The sequence below is a fragment of the Nilaparvata lugens genome, chromosome 9, assembly GCF_014356525.2.
Source record: "Nilaparvata lugens isolate BPH chromosome 9, ASM1435652v1, whole genome shotgun sequence".
NCBI classification, from domain to species: Eukaryota; Metazoa; Arthropoda; class Insecta; order Hemiptera; family Delphacidae; genus Nilaparvata; species Nilaparvata lugens.
In genome coordinates, this window is record NC_052512.1 from 22,774,067 (window position 1) to 22,791,201 (window position 17,135).

A 17,135-nucleotide genomic window follows, 5' to 3' on the forward strand; every position below is an offset into this window, starting at 1 on the left:
CTTGGACCATTTATAGTGTATAAATCAAAATTCGGGGAAGAAACAGTTTTGGGCTGCGCCTGTTAGTCCTTCCCCAATCATTTTGAAGAATTGTGTTCTTTTTATCAATAAATAAATAACTAGCAAAGCTCGGTGCCTCGATATTATTTTTTAATTTGAAAATAAGTTACCGAAAACCAATTACAAATACATAATTTGAAAATAAGTTACCGAAAACCAATTACAAATACATTGACAAACTATTTGTCTCCTTTAACACTGGAACACGATCACCTTATGTAACTAACTATATTTCAGCAGAATATAATATTATGTACTATGTACAGTTTGTAAAGCTACATATTATTTAGTTCTATGACAGGGGTGCATATATTTCCGATTTTGAAAAAAGCAGTTATAGTTGAATTCACTTCAACAGTCAGCATTCCTTATGAATAACATAGATGCTCTAAATTCGAACAAAACTGACAATTTAAAGTGAATCTCACTACAGGAACATACTACAATACATATATGTATGTTCAACAAGTACATGTATAGTTACACGAGTAGAAAAAAATGGACCAGCTTTGTTAGTTGACGGGAAAAGGAAGGAAACCGAATATAAGAATAAAAGAACAAAAGAAGACGAACAAAAGGGACGACGGCCAGGTGAAGGAAGAAGGATGGAAGAAAGGGGACGGCAAAATAGTGTGAGAACGGGAATATATGGAAGAGATTTGTTTGGTACCTGAGAAATGGATTTCTACTACCTTTTCAGAAAAGATTTTGTAGGGCACAACCACCTTTCAGCTGTTCCAACATCTGCTGTTTGAGAGTAGAGAGCGAAGAACAAGTAGTTGAAGTCGAAGAAAAGGAAGAAGTAGAAGTCTAAGAAAAGGAAGAAGTAGAAGTCTAAGAAAAGGAAGAAGTAGAAGTCTAAGAAAAGGAAGAAGTAGAAGTCTAAGAAAAGGAAGAAGTAGAAGTCTAAGAAGAAAAAGAAGAATAATAAGTGAAATGGACGGTTATAATGATAAAACTTCGCCGACTATGTGATTAGAACATTAGATACAACACAATATTACAACATTGTATTTCAAGGTCAATTTGGGTCAATTTGACCCAACATTAATTTTATTAATGTTGAGACAGAAATAACAAGTTGATATTAAATAATGTATTTTCATATGATTATTTATTCCTTTTACATTATTTTTTGGTTGAAATAATTTGATTTTAATTATATTTTACTTTAGAAATAGGATTATTCAAGTCGAATTGAATTATATTTATTATTGTTTGAAATGTTTTAAGTAAAAGTGTACTTCAGGTTTTTATATTGTTTTTAATAAAATAGCCCATGCAAGTGAAGTAATTTTAAGAAAATATTGTAATGCATCTACATAAATTGACGGAGCTTTGAACATTTCAATGTCCATTCTTCGGAAAGAATATTCAAAATATCCTTCCCAGTAACTCTCTACCTTACTCACTTGCTGATACCATAGAAAAACAATAGCGTAAGTAGATATCCCATGGTATAGGGCGTTTATGTCGCAACTTTTACTGTTATCCCAAGCCGATTACTGTCGATTATTGTTGATTTTTACTGTTTTGACCGGGTAAGAGTGTATGAACGGCACAATATGAGAGACTACCAGCGTCATAAAACTTCACGGGAAAGAACTACGTGGGCTTTCGGCTTGAGATAACAGTAAAAGTTGCGACATAAACGCCCTATACCATGGGATATCTACTTATGCTATTGTTTCTCTATGCTGATACTCTGTAATCCCTTTAGATTATCCTTTTTAGTCCATACTACTTCTCGTACCTTTTTTAAATAAAAATCTCTAGGTCCTATGGTTTTTCTCATCCAATCATACCTCATATCATACAAACTTATCTTTTCACATATCCTGATTCCTTTTATACTCTCCAGAATTGTAGGAATTTTCCTACTATGAACAATGGTTAATCATAGTTGGAGAACCTGTCACTTCTCCTATTTTAGAACACGAACTCCCCACCATGTAGCCCGTTACTTTGTATTGTGTTTGTACGGTACTTTGCATGTATTTCGTGCGCTTTCTTTATTGAATAAATTTGAATTATTTCGAATTATTTTAACTATTTGAATTATTTATTTATTCAGATTCATAAATTTGAATTATCTATTTTATCTATCATCACTAAGATATTCTCGTTTTCAATAAAATAAATCTATAAAAAGGGAGTAATGGAATCTAAACAATACTGTATCAATATGAAACGAAATTTCAATAAGAGAACAATATCATGTTTTTAATTGGATAAGGATACTAAAGAGTTCCTTCCTCATTAAATGTCAAGAGTTTTAAGTTGATAAAGTTCAAGCCCACGTGTTCTAAGTTCAAAAGTTTTAGACCACGTGCTTTTAGATTTACTCAAGTACTAAAGGAAAAGTGACGAAGAAAATTCAATTTTAAGCTATTGATGTGTATAATATTAAGCAACATGATGTGTGTAATATCAACAGGAATTGAAACAAATACATCGACTTTTTTAGTAGATCAAGTATTTTGAACATAGAAAACAGAGTAAAATCTACAAAAAATTGAGAAAATAAAATTTTTATTGTTCCTTCTCAGCACCTGCTCAGCTCTAGAGGAACAGCTGACTCTCAGTATGCATCTGCCTCTGAAAAAACTTGTTCCAAACTTTTTCTTCTTCTTCTTCCTCTTCTTCTCGTTTTTCTTCTTTCTACTACTTCGTCTTATCACCTTTGTCCACCTTTTACCTTACAATCTTTCTTCTGTGAGTCACATTTCTTTTGTCAACCACCATCAGCTGGCCCAATTCACATTTTGAGGATGTAATCTCTACAAGATATAAATAAGATGATGAAAAAGCATTGGGACTTACCGAAAATCAGCAACTCCTTCTTTTCTTCTTCTTGTTCTGCTCCTTCAGCTTATCTCAGCTGCTAGCTTTATTCTTTGTGTGTATACCTGTTTTTTCTCCTACCTTATCTTATGTTTTCCCTTTTTTCTCTTTTCAATTTGATGGCTGACGCGTGCCCCCATTCGTTCTTCTTTTTTTCTTCTTTTTCTTCTTCTTCTCCTCCTCCTTCTTCTTCTTGACTCCTTCTTCTTCTTGTACTTTCAGGTCTTCTCCTTCTTCATTTGGCTTATCTTCTTCTTTTCCATTTTCACAAAAAATTCACAATTACAAGAAGTTTCTTACACGGTTATAGAGTTTGGAGTACCTACGGTATTTGCCGATAATCAGAAGAAATAAGAATATCTAATCAACCCAGCAACTGCTGCAGTCTAGTGGCTGAAGTCGCTTGCAACTGTCGACCAATCAGAAGAGAGAGTGGGCGGAGCCTGAAGGCATGTTGTAACGGGAGGATCTCAATTCCTCTCGTTTTCGGTTCATCTAGAGCCTATTTTGTTTATTCCGAGAGGAACCGAATTACAACAATTCGGACGTTTTCTTACAGTTTTTGGTAGCCTGGCGAGAAATACTTTAAAACATTAGACTACTTGATGTACACTATTCTATTGTAGGAATAAAATTTGGATCTTCTTCCTCTGAACCCTCCATTTTTTTAATAATTTTTGTCAACAATAAAAGATTGTAAATAAAGATATGATTTATATGAGTTGTGTGTATTTTTGGGTTCAAAGTTTTATAAAATAACTTGATTAATTCAGTATGAAGTGATAATTAAGTGTTATATTTAAATATAGTTTGGTGTTTTAATTTCTATAAATTCAAAATGTTTAGCTTGTATATATTTTTGGACGAAAATTGAACTTGAACGTTTTACAGTAGAAACATAACCTATTTTTCGACATTTTATTAATTTATCAAAATTTGGGAATGGAATAGATTTGGGCCAAGCCTGTTGTTCCTTCCTAATCATATTTATATGATTTGTGATTCTGTCCACGAATAAATAAATAAATTGTTGAAGGTATGATCACATTGTATGCACGTATGCACAAATGAACGTGTGTGAACACACGAACGCGTGCAGACGAGAAACGAAATCTGGAAATAGAAATACATTGTGACTTGTCTGTCGCTGACACTGAACTCGACTATAGTGCGGTCCACGTTATAATGACAGTATTCGATCAACTTTGGTTTTGCTATTCCTGTCTATCATTCGACAAAGCCGGTGGTACTATCCTTTTCTAGGTTCACAACAATGCCAATTATGTTTTTGAGAGTGTAGAAATATAATTAATGAATGCGGAGAAACGGCATCGCTATTCTTTTATCTTCATCCACTGACATTATAACGTGGACCTCACTATAGCAACGTTACGTTGGCCTACACGTGTTTCTGTGATTATTTTCAGATGTTGTTTGTATATGCAAGCGTGGTCACACTTGCGCAAACGTGCATACAATAGCCTTAGTGAAGTGGTAGAACTGTCTAAACTTAGCCACATCATCAAATAAATGAGTCTTTAAAAATAATGATAAAAGGTGATTGCTTCACTAATGTGAATGTAATACCAGCTACCAGCAATTCAATGAAATGAAGAAGTCATTCTTGAATTCGTTGTAATAGGTAGTCATGACAACCGCCAAATCGATGTTCAATCTTGAAATAAAAATCCTTGTGTCAGCTGACATGATGGGATCGGCCTACTTGTTATCGGCAATCCAATCATGACCTCCTCATCCAAACAGATCCACCGAGTATTGAATTGAATTGAAAAAAATATTTATTCATAACAATGTACATCAGGAACAGCGTCAATATAACTAGTAGTTCTGTGAACAGTAAACCTCGCGCAGTTATAACGACGTCCCAAACCACTGATACACTAACTATTTATTTGATCAGATCATGCTTACACAAGATTTAATCTACCTAGCGATATTATCATATAACGCTTACCGGAATTTAGCGCGAGAAAACCAGAAGACATCTAGGCGCCCAGACGAGCTGTTATAAATTCTTTGCATCCTATTCAATAGTGCATAAAAATTGCATTCAATGAGGCATGCAATTTATAGTCTACACAGCTGCTAATTTTTTACCAAGTTACACTGAGATTTTGAATTGCATGCGTCATAGCATGCAATTTATAGTCAACTCGACAGCTGATTTATGATGAATAATTCCAAAGTTAGTAGACAGAAGGTTGGTCACTCATCTATAGTATTTTCGTTGAAATGCTATTGGAGTGGGGGAACTGCAGCCGTGACGTAGGCTGTAGTAGGCAGAATATCGCATTCTTGAAAATCATATGGTGTCGTATAGTCAAATTATATAACACAAACATTTTCTGACATGCAAGCTTTCTGTTTCTGCTTTACAATAATTATTAAAACATATGAATAATACAAGCATTTTGCCATATAAAAGCAAAAACCCCACCTCCTAACCTTCCCTTTCAAACCCTTAAGGTTTCTTCATCTTCTAGGTCGTGTTTATATTTTGTAGTTTGGCTATACATCAGCTTGTGAATTTCGGGGATGAGATATTTTGATTCTCGTAGAACATGTGCTCGATACCAGCATGTGTTCAGTGCATTTACAATGAATGAAATTTATCGGATTTATCGGGATCGGTTTATCGGTTTATTGCGATGCATTGGTTTATCAAGATTTTTTAAGGGTTAATTTGAAATTATAATAGTATAACATTGTCTACTAACGCTTTTCCAGCTTATTAACTTTTTCGTATCACGTTTTTAGATTCATGAAAAACTTTCAACTTCATTTTATTCATAAAAGTTGAATGAACTTGAAATATTTAACATCATTAGAATCGGTGATTCATTCGCTATAAGTATGGAGAATTTTAAAGTTCTAGGTCAATCTTGAGGAGATTAAACGACGATATATTTGAGATACAGAGAATAAACTGTATGCTCAGTGTGGTTACTCTAGAACATTTTTACTACACGTGACGTCACGCTGGCGTTCCCCCCACCACTTTGAATCATACACCTGTGAGTGATCAACCTTTTGTCTACTAACGTTGGAATAATTCTATAGTCTGATTTTCAATCTAATATTGACGTATGAAGGAGGCTCCTTTTTCCTTTTATATTATCCTTGAAATGCAAAATTTCCAAAAAAACTTGTATATAGTCCACGTCGACGCGCAATTTAAAAAGGAACATACCTGTCAAATATCATGAAAATCTATTACCGCGTTTCGCCGTAAATGCGCAACATATAAACATTCAAACATTAAGAGAAATGCCAAACCGTCGACTTGAATCTTAGACCTCACTTCGCTCGGTCAATAAGAACAAACATAACATAAAAAGTGGTAGAAAACAGTCTTCTCCTATAATAGAAATAGCAAAAATCTGGCTGGGTACACTCATACAACTTTCCTTGCTCATTGAACTGTAGGCCTTATTCTTAAACGAGAGGAATTTAGGGGAATAACTTAATGACGATTGGCGGCTACTCATTTAAAACGAATTGATCAAACTATTGTATAATATTGTTTTCAGAGTACATTTTCCTTTGTGTAAATTGTGAAATTTGATGATTTTTAAAAAGTCGTCAAATAGCTGTTGTACAGGTAAAATATCTCGAATATGATTGTGTTCTTTTGAATAAACTGCTCTTCCTACCTACTGTACCTCATGCACGAGGAGGTTACATAGTCCATTTCTCAAGGATGGGGTGGGCCCCTATTAGTTACCTAAGAAGGAGACTCATGCCAGTTGATAGAGCTGATAAATAACTATACAGGGTATGAATTTGAAAAAAATCGGTCAAGTATCTTCGAGAAAATTGTGATAGAAATTTAACAAAATCCATTTTTCAAGAATATTACGGAGCTCCTGCAATTTTCCCAGAGATGAGACTTATGTCAGTTGATAGGGTTTATCAATGGCTATCCAGGGTATAAATTTGAAGAAATTCGTTGGAGCCGTTTTCGAGAAAACCGTGAAAAACATGTTTTTTTAGTCATTTTCCGCCATCTTGAATTTAATTTTTTTGAATTTATTATTGTCGGATCCTCATGGTAAAAGGACCTTAAGCTTAAAATTTCAAGTCATTCGGTTAATTAGGAATGGAGTTATCGTGTTCACAGACATACACACACACACCAACACCCAAAAATCATGTCTTTGGACTCAGGGGGCCTTGAAACGTATAGAAAACTTGAAATCAGGGTACCTACCTTAATTTCTTCGGAAAGCAATACTTTCCTTACCTATGGTAATACGGCAAGGAAAGTAAAATAGTTATTTGTGCAACTAGTGCGCAAAGTGACAGTTTGCCTCACCGAAAGAAACGTTACTATTGAATATGAGAAGAGGTTGATTATGGGTAAAATGGTGGCTGAAATCCATCAAATGTTTGTGTGTGTGATACTGCTATCAATAACAACTTAATTCATTTAAAAATTAATAATCCAATTAAAGTTGAAAATTCTCAGCCACATTTCTCATTTTTATTCATTCAAGAATCAGAAAAAATACAGATAGAACAAAAAATTCGCATTCAAAATATATGCCAACAGCTGATTGGGATGGCTGCAAGATGGCTGAACCGACAAGCACGCGACCTAGCGGGAAGAATCGTACCTAAGTTTGATTCATCCAGCTGAAAAGTACTAAAACAGGATTCAGAAATTTAGACTTTTGCTCAAATCACCGAGAAAAATGCTCAAAGTAAACTGAAAAATATTTATACAATAATATTTAATAACATAGACAACAGAGAATATTTATTGTAGTATTCTTATGTTTTTTATTATTTTTATTTATATGGATATTGTACGGTAATCATTTAACCTCAAAATTCGAATTTTGTAATGGATATTTGCTACTTTTCTCATTGCTTGCAGTTGAAATAATAATTATCAATAAAAAATAACTATTATTTATTATTAAATGATGATTATTTAATTATGATTAAGATGAACATTATTCTTGTTTTGGATTTCTAGATTGGGATTTTATCATAAATGTAGGGTAGCCATTGAAATGATTCTTATCTAAATCTAACCACAGTCACTGTTACCAACTTAATTTTTGTTTTCGTGCACTAATCCTCCATATAGCCCACCAACTATTTTGTGTTGCCATGTTGCAAATCTGGAGTACGCAAAGTAATAGTTTGCGCACTAGAGCGGAAAAGTGATTCTTTGCGTTCTGTAATCAGTGCAGGAATGGTCACTTTTCAAGGTAACTGTAGGAAAAGTAATGAACAACAGTCATAAACCTATAGTGTGATCTGTAAACTCTTGTGGGGAATATAAAGACAATAATATTAAATAAATACTCCTTGAGTTTTATACTCAATTTTTTGATTGCTTCCATTGACTGTGATATTCTAAAGGCAGCATTGTGAAGTATTTCCTTCCCATGTAGTGCGTCTTTTTCTCAAAAAATTCTAACCTGTGTCTTTCCGTATCTGACAACAGACAAGTGAGATTCAAGTTGTAAAGTCAACATCAGATTATACAGAGTGTTTACGAACTCCCTACAAATACTCTAGGGTAGAAAACATATCTAAATATCATATTTATATTGTCCGGAAGTCTTCAGTTACTCACACAGCGGCCATTTTGCTTTTTTCACTTATTATTTTTTTTTCTAAATAATGGTTAAACCTACAACGAAATTAGAACTTTGCACGATCATTTATAACAACTAGACAAAGCTAGAAAAGGATTATGATAATTTTTCAAATTCATGAAACAAAATGGCAGCCATTAAAAATTTTGTTTCTTAAATAACTCAAAAATAGTTGGTTTTACAAGAAAATACAAGAATAACTTTTTTTAGTAAATTTAATTGCCTATCGATTGGCACCAGATTTTTTTAAGATTGGACCAATATTAACTGAGATATGACAGTCTTAGTGATAGGTTACCACTGAAAGTTTGTTGCAGTGCAAACCAAGACATGAGTTGCCTCAATGATACAACAATCTCAATTTACATTGCAAGTTAATTGTAAGCGATTTTAGGTAATTTGAAACAATAAAATAACGTTACATAAACCTCTAAAGGTGGGTCACCAATCACTGAATCTGCCATATATTAGTTAATATTGGTCCAATTTTAAAAAAATCTGGTACCAATCGATAGGCAATTAAATTTACTAAAAAAGTTATTCCTGTATTTTTTTTGTAAAACCAACTGTTTTCGAGTTATTTAAGAAACAAAATTTCAAATGGCTGCCATTTTGTTTTATGAATTTGAAAAAATATCATAATTTCTTTCTAGCTTTGTCTAGTTGTTATAAATGATCGTGCAAAGTTTCAATTTCGTATGTTCAACCATTATTTAGAAAAAATAATAAGTGAAAAAAGCAAAATGGCCGCTGTGTGAATAACTGAAGACTTCCGGACAATTTAGATATGTTTTTCACCCAGGAACAATGCCCTAGAGTATTTGGTAAGCAGTTCGTATACACCCTGTATATATATATATATATATATATATATATAATATATATATATATATCAATGGTTTGCTAAGTGTCTGTCATATAGCAGATAGCACCATCCTTTTCCAACTTCGCAAATTCCTTGTAGACAATAATATAGTTTACATATATATCTACATATTATTATGTAGATAGTTGACCGAGCGAAGTGAGGTCTAAGATTCAAGTCGACGGTTTGGCATTTCTCTTAATGTTTAAATGTTGCGCATTTACGGCGAAACGCGGTGATAGATTTTCATGAAATTTGACAGGTATGTTCCTTTTTTAATTGCGCGTCGACGTATGTACAAGGTTTTTGAAAATTTTGGATTTCAAGGATAATATAAAAGGAAAAAGGAGCCTCCTTCATACGCAAATATTAGAGTAAAAATCAGACTGTAGAATTATTCATCATAAATCACCTGACAAGTGATTACACAGATGTGTGGAGAAGCCACACTGTATTTCCTGTATTGCTGTATTTCCAAGGTCTATAGTTTTAATCAGGTACTTGTGGATGAGAATACTGCGTGAGGTCTACTGTTCACAGAACTACTAGTTATTTGTGTAACTACACTAGTGTTCACCAAAAGAGGCTACTATAATGTATTGAATAAAAATAATTACTTTCTCTTAATGTGTTTATTTTCATGATAAAAAGTTTGAGCCTATTTAAGAATTAATAAAGTACATCATTATTAAATCAATTAAATATATATCTAATTTTAATAAAATAAAGTATTGCACTCAGTTAAATAACATAATATAACAATAGTTTAATGAAAACTGGCAAACAGTGATTTAAATAAATAATTTAATCTACTTTTTAAATTAATATTGAAATTAATAGCATTAAGTTAAATCACATTCATCTTTATTCATATTCAAGTTCTATGATCAATCAATCAGCAACTAAAATTGACATTCAAGGCCTTAGAAAACTACAACAATATTATAATAATTATCAAGTTTTCAACTTGCAAGTAAAATAACTTTATTCTTAATACTTTTCAAGTCCCAGTGAATTTCAACTATCCTGAGCAAACAAAATGAATATTGGTTTTTATGTGAGTGATAACGCGCAGGTCTAATAATCAAAACAACCAGAGTTCGAATTTCGACCGGGGCAAAAGTTTTTGACCACAGCACAATCACATGGATACGGCCACCCCGTTTCGATAAGCCGTCGGTCCCGACTACCTAAAAGTAGTCGTCATCTCTCATCATCCCTATCATGATCATACTAAAATCGGCTAAGAGTATAGCTTTTTATTGCATCGTTTATATAGTTTTTTGTTTATGGAGCATTCATACATTCGCAGTACGGTATGCTAATGTGAGAGCTAATTAATTGAATTAATGAAACTCTCTTCCATAAGATGCAATGATTTGATCGCAGCATAGCTGGAATTTGTTGGCAAGGGCCGAACGACAATAATATTCAATTTTTTTAATCAGTATTTTCAGTAGTATTAAAACTCAAAATATTCATCTAAATTTATACAGTACATACCTTAGAAGAACAATAGCATTCAATTCTCGTGTTTTTTAATCAGTATTTTCAGTAGTATTAAAACTCAAAATATTCATCTAAATTTATACAGTACTTAGCTTAGAAGATTGTGCTTGTATAGAGTTGTGCGAATCTAAATTTTGATACATTAGTATACATGATTATTATTTATTATGAGATTCACTCAATACATGGGGATCATTTATATTTTATAAGGAATTATTATATAGTGAGGTGCACGTTATAATGGCAATGGAGAAAGATAGGAGAACAACGTTGCCGATCCTCGGTCTTGTCAATGTCTTCTATAGACGGTAGCTGATATAGTTTTATTGATGTAATATTAACTGTTCATTCTCGTTTAAAATAATCAATTATATTTTATTAAGCAAGAAATTATATTTTTCAAAAATTTAATAATGAATTTCATTTATTTATTTATCACATTGTGTACAAATACTTAACATGAGGAAAGGCACAACAGGCACATGCCCAAAACTGTCCCATTTCCAATTTATACTATAATGTCCAAATCAAAATGTTGGTTATGTCACTTTCACTTTTCAAAATACAATTTACGCTCTTCATTACTCAGATAAACGAGCAAATTTTGAATCAAATAGATACTATTAGAGTCTAAAATCAAAAATCTAGAACAGTAACTTATTAATTATTCAAAAAGTCTAAATTTTTAATGAAACTGGAAATTTTTAGACTAAAAATTTTACACTGTATTTGTGATGTTTTTTCATAATTATTAAGATGAAATATTTTGTTAATTATTAATTCTACATTGTTAAAAGACGATCTGGCGACAGAGCAAAGCGAGAAAGAGGTAGCGCTATCCGCTTTTTTGAATGATAGACAAGGATAGCAATACCATTGCTAATCAACCACTGCCATTATAACGTGGACCTATAGTTCGATGAAGTGAGTCCAACTATAGAATTCCTCATAAGACCCAATGCTTCTCATTCAACTAATTCTCACAATTTGAGTGAATCCCACAACAGTATATATTATACAATAATAGACACATAATGTTCCCATTAAGTTGGATTTTAGTCTTCTAATAAAATTCATAACAATAGCTTATAGAATAGTCTTATGGCTTTTTAATGAGAAACTCATTCTACCCTGGTGATTCACTTCAAACCGTCAGCATTCAACCAGTGCTAACAGTTTGGAGTGAATATCACTGTAGGTGATGTAAGGTACATGCTTATTGAAAGTACTTCTTGAACAACTGATGAAATACATTCTTTAAAACATCAATATAAAAGTACTTTAACTAAGTTTATTAAACTAATTCATTTATCAAGAGACACCCAAGCAATTCTAAAGCTGGGTTTTCGTTTGTGCGTAAATGTCGACCACGACAGGGTGAGGATCTCAGATTGGGTAGATTTCAATTTGTCTAAATAGTTTATGTTTTAATCAGGGGGATTGAGTTTATACTTTTTATAGTTTTAAATGGTAATATATTGATACTATAAAGCTGCGTTTACACCGGAGTTGGTAACACAAGTTTTTAACATTTTTGTTATCAACTGATGTTAATTACAAAAGTTAATAACATCATGTTGAGTTGCGTTTACACCGGAGTTGATAACATGAGTTATTAATAAACAGTTGTCAACTTGACTGAATCGACAAAAAATTCTCTTGAAAAAAGTTGATAACTCGTGTTTTCAACAGAAAATTCCTTGTTATTAACAAGATTTATGTTATCCATCGAGAGTCGGTAACTTTTGTTAATAACAGGTTACTATCTTCCCCGCAACCCCCTCGCCCAGCATACCTACCCTACAACTACAGCTGTTCCCTAATAACTACAGCTGCAGACAAAACACTTGACAAAGTTATTAACTTTTGTTGATAAGAAAACTAGCAGCGAAAAGAAAATGTTATTATGTTGACAACTTTTGTTTTAAGCTCTGGTGTAAACGCATTATAATTCATTTACATTAGATCAGATGATGAAGATCATTATTTTAATGATCACAAACATGTTTCAATTCAAATTTGAAGACAATTTTTTGCTTTTTATTCCGGCTGTTATATTATCATATGAATAGTCTCGTTAAATGAAATCATATGGAAGTCAATTATATTGATAACAAGATCTTGTTAATAATAAGGAATTTTCTGTTAGAAACATGAGTTATTAACTTTTGTCACGAGAAATTTTTGACGATTCAGTCACGTTAATAACTTTTTGTTAATAACTCGTGTTATTAAAACTCCGGTGTAAACGCAGCTTTAGAAATGTTTTTATTCTTGAATAATAAACACAAATAATGAAAAGTTATTTGATCAGCTGTTTTAGCACACTTGAAATTTGGACAATATGAATGTCAACAATGTTTGTCGTCGTCGACTACGGAAGTTTACGTACAACCGAAAATGCATATTCAGTAGGCTACATTTAGGGCCGGTTTCCGAGCTCGGGGTCTTCAAACAGCTGGAGTCAGAAAACTGGCTTTCCGAAACGGGGCGTAGTCGTAGTTTTCATGATAACCTTTATTTTATCATTTCTGTAATTTGAAACGGGTTTCCTTGACGAAATGAAACATTTCTAAATAATTAAAAATGGCTGAAACTTTTCTCTTTATTTTGTGTTCGATTTTCTAGTTTTTAGAAATTTTTATTTAAACGTGTACTACGACTACGCCCCGTTTCGGAAAGCCAATTTTCTGACTCCAGCTGTTTAAAGTCTTGAACTTAGCTAAATCCAAAGCTCGGGCATAAAAAATAAATGTAGCTACAATGAAAAAGTTTATAATTCAAAGCTTACAGATGTAATATAAAGCTATAGAAAAACTTACAATATTAATATAAATTTAAATGCAAATTTGACTAAATTTTTGTTTCAAAACCGAAGTAAAAATATTTGTTGGTCCAAAGGTGTTTGTTTATATAAAGCCCTGCTTCACAATGAGATTTCTGAAAAAGATTTCTTATAGGGGTGATTATTTTTTAGCAAAGCCGACACTGCTCCTTACGAGCAGAGATCCCGGGTTCAAACCCTCTCATAACCAAAAGTTTTTTAACCAGGTCACTCCCGTGTTGTCGATGGGCACGTTACTGTCAATCCCCGGCTGAAGTATGGACAGTCGTAAGTCCCATTGACAGCTTAAATTATACAGAGTGAGTTATATGTATGGGTACCCCTAAATAAATTAAAGACTGTTGTAGATATAATTCTGTAACTTTCAGGATAAGTTATTGGTCAAATATGCTACCTTTTGACGAACAAATGAATTTCAACCTCTCATAAGGGGATGACTTAGGGGTTGTAACTCGAATATTTTAAATGTAAACACCCATTGTGTGGTACATCATTTAGAGGCCTTTTTAAAACTAGAAAGATAACATAGATAGAAATGTTCTATGATACTTGTATCCAAAATGGCGGCTGATTGAAGTTTTAGTTTTCAAAGAAATAATTGATAAAGTTCAATCAGCCGCCATTATGGATGAAAGTATCATAGAACATTTTTATTGATGTCATCTTTCTTGTTTGAAAGACCTTTAAAAATACCACACAATGGGTGTTTACATTCAAAATATTCGAGTTGCAACTCCTAAGTCACCCCCTGATGAGGGGATGAAATTCAGTTGTACGTCAAAAGGTGGAGTATTTGACCAATAAGTTATCCTGAAAGTTACAGTATTATATCTTCAACAGTCTCTAACTTATTGAAGGGTTCCCATACATATGACTCACTCTGTATATTCAGGCGAGGTAGGACCTTCCCGCAAGGGGCTCACCACCAACAAAAGCCATACGAATTTACTTTTTTCTACAACTGCGCGTAATACAAGAATTTACATACTCAATTCTCCTCGTAATAGTACTTTACGTAACAAGTCCGGTAACGATAATTTACCGCATACGTATGATTGTTTCTGCTCGAAACGTAGTTGAGGGCTGAATTATCATACGAATGCCGTAAATAGGTTACCGTACAATATTTTTTGTCATACTTATCTGAGAAAGAATAATATTGCTGAGAAACAGAAACCAAAACCTGCTGCTGCTCGAGCTACTGCATTCTATAAACATGACCTAGCCCATAGTTCATAACAGACAGACCCTTCGAGCTCAAATAAAATAATAAAGGCCTAAATTATAAAATTTCAGAAGAGTTCTCATAACTTGGAACTCCTTAAATGAGTTCTTCAATTATTTGAGTTGGTATATTAATTACTCAGATGTTATTAGGATTCAATAGAGTCCTAACATACTCGAGAACATATATGATCTCTTTACAGTATAGTCTGCTGTAAAGAAAATCACATGTTTTCTTGTTCTGCGAACAGCTGTTTACCGGCTTGATTTAATGCATGGAAAACAGCTGCAATTGAGTAAGTATGACAAAATACAACTTATTTCTGAGGAGAATCTACTTTTTCGCTCGCTAAACATCTGCGCATGCGCAGTAGATTTTCTTTACGCTCGCTAATCAGCTGATGATAAGCAGCTCGCCAAAATTCGGTGAAATCTTAACCTAAAAATTTGGTAATTGTACCGGACTACCGGTTCTGCAGCCATAATGGATATCAGTGTAGACGAATTATTATTAACTCCGCCAGATTTAAGTAATTTAACAGGTTTGTGCAGTTGAAGAAAAAAATTTGTATGTAATTCGCGCGTAATGCTTCTTTATCGCTCTTGCAAAATTATCACGCTCCGCTTCGCGTCGTGTGATAACAAACTGTTTTGCGCGAGCAATAAAGTCGCGCATTACGCACTTAATACATAAATAGCTATTTTAATGCTCTTTACTACCCTTAACAGGGATGAGGGTTCAATAATATTTTCTTCAACTCCCCCATCTATACACTTTTTTGAGCATTCATTGCCTGGTCTAATAGAATAATTCCAAGTAATAGTATGATTTCCAGTCCTATGAATAAATGGACGGGAATAGTTGAGCATGAGACCCAGTTGCACAAAAGCCAGGTGAATTTTAACCGTGATTAATATCACGACAACCAATAAAACAATGCCTTTTTGATAAGACGGCTTCTCTGATTGGTTCTCCTGGAATTAATCATGATTAAAATTCAACCGGTTTTTGTGCAACCGGCACAAGAGTTGAAAATTATTGGAAATCAACTCGATTACTGACAGTGAGATACACTTCAATTCCTTATGAATGCCAACAAATCAATTAAAAAAAAATCGCTGACATTTAGAAGTACATCTAACAATAGTAAGTTTACAGGAATAAATCTGCGTTTACACCAAAGTTAAACAAAAAGTTAATAACTTAATCCTTATAGATTCTATTAGACTGAACATAACTTATCAATATCGGGGGACCGAGCTTCGCTCTGGAGTACAAAAGCATAGAAATTTTATAGCAAAAGAGGAAATGATAATATATTCATCGTTTATAAAATGATATACTATGTTTGCTAAAATATTTGTTAATATACCATGTCCTATTCTACATAACGCTGCATTTAAACCAAAGTTATTAACAAAATATTTTTTTTCCATCCTTATAGATTCTATCAGATTGAACATAGTTTATCATGCACATGATGTGCATATTTTATGTGTTTGTCAAGCTCCGTTGAATCTAATAGAATCTATAAGGACGTAGAAATAAACATTTTGTTAATAACTTTGGTGTAAACGCAGCTTAATAGCATCTAGTTACTATTTTGGAGTAAACATGTAGCTCAACTGAATAATAATGAAGTTTTCACTTGACAATTACTCTACTATCCAAAAAAGGACTGTTATTCAAACAATATGAACACTGAAAATGGTCATTGCTAATACTATGTCTCATCATTATAAAAACAAAATAGACATGTGTCATCAGCGAAAGGCTTTCAACGAAAAGTTGTTGAGGTTAGGTTTTGTGTTTTAAATTTTTTCCACTATCTGAGGTTAAATTATTTTCAACTTTAATATTATTTAAATTTGTAATTCTCTAGTGGTTAAACCTTATATAAAATAATTTGTAATTTTTCAGTTGCTTATTTATTGTTATTGGTGGTTTATTTTATGTTAAACTTGCTTGAAGCATTTTCTGATGACACAAAACTCTGTATAGACATGTTCAACAGACATACAGAATCGTTAGAAGCCGGCCTTTGCATTAGTGTTCACATAACTTTCAACTTTCGACAGTAAAAACAGAAATTATTTTTTGAGAAATATGTTATGCATTATCAAAATTTGGGAATAAAATAGTTTTGGGCCATGC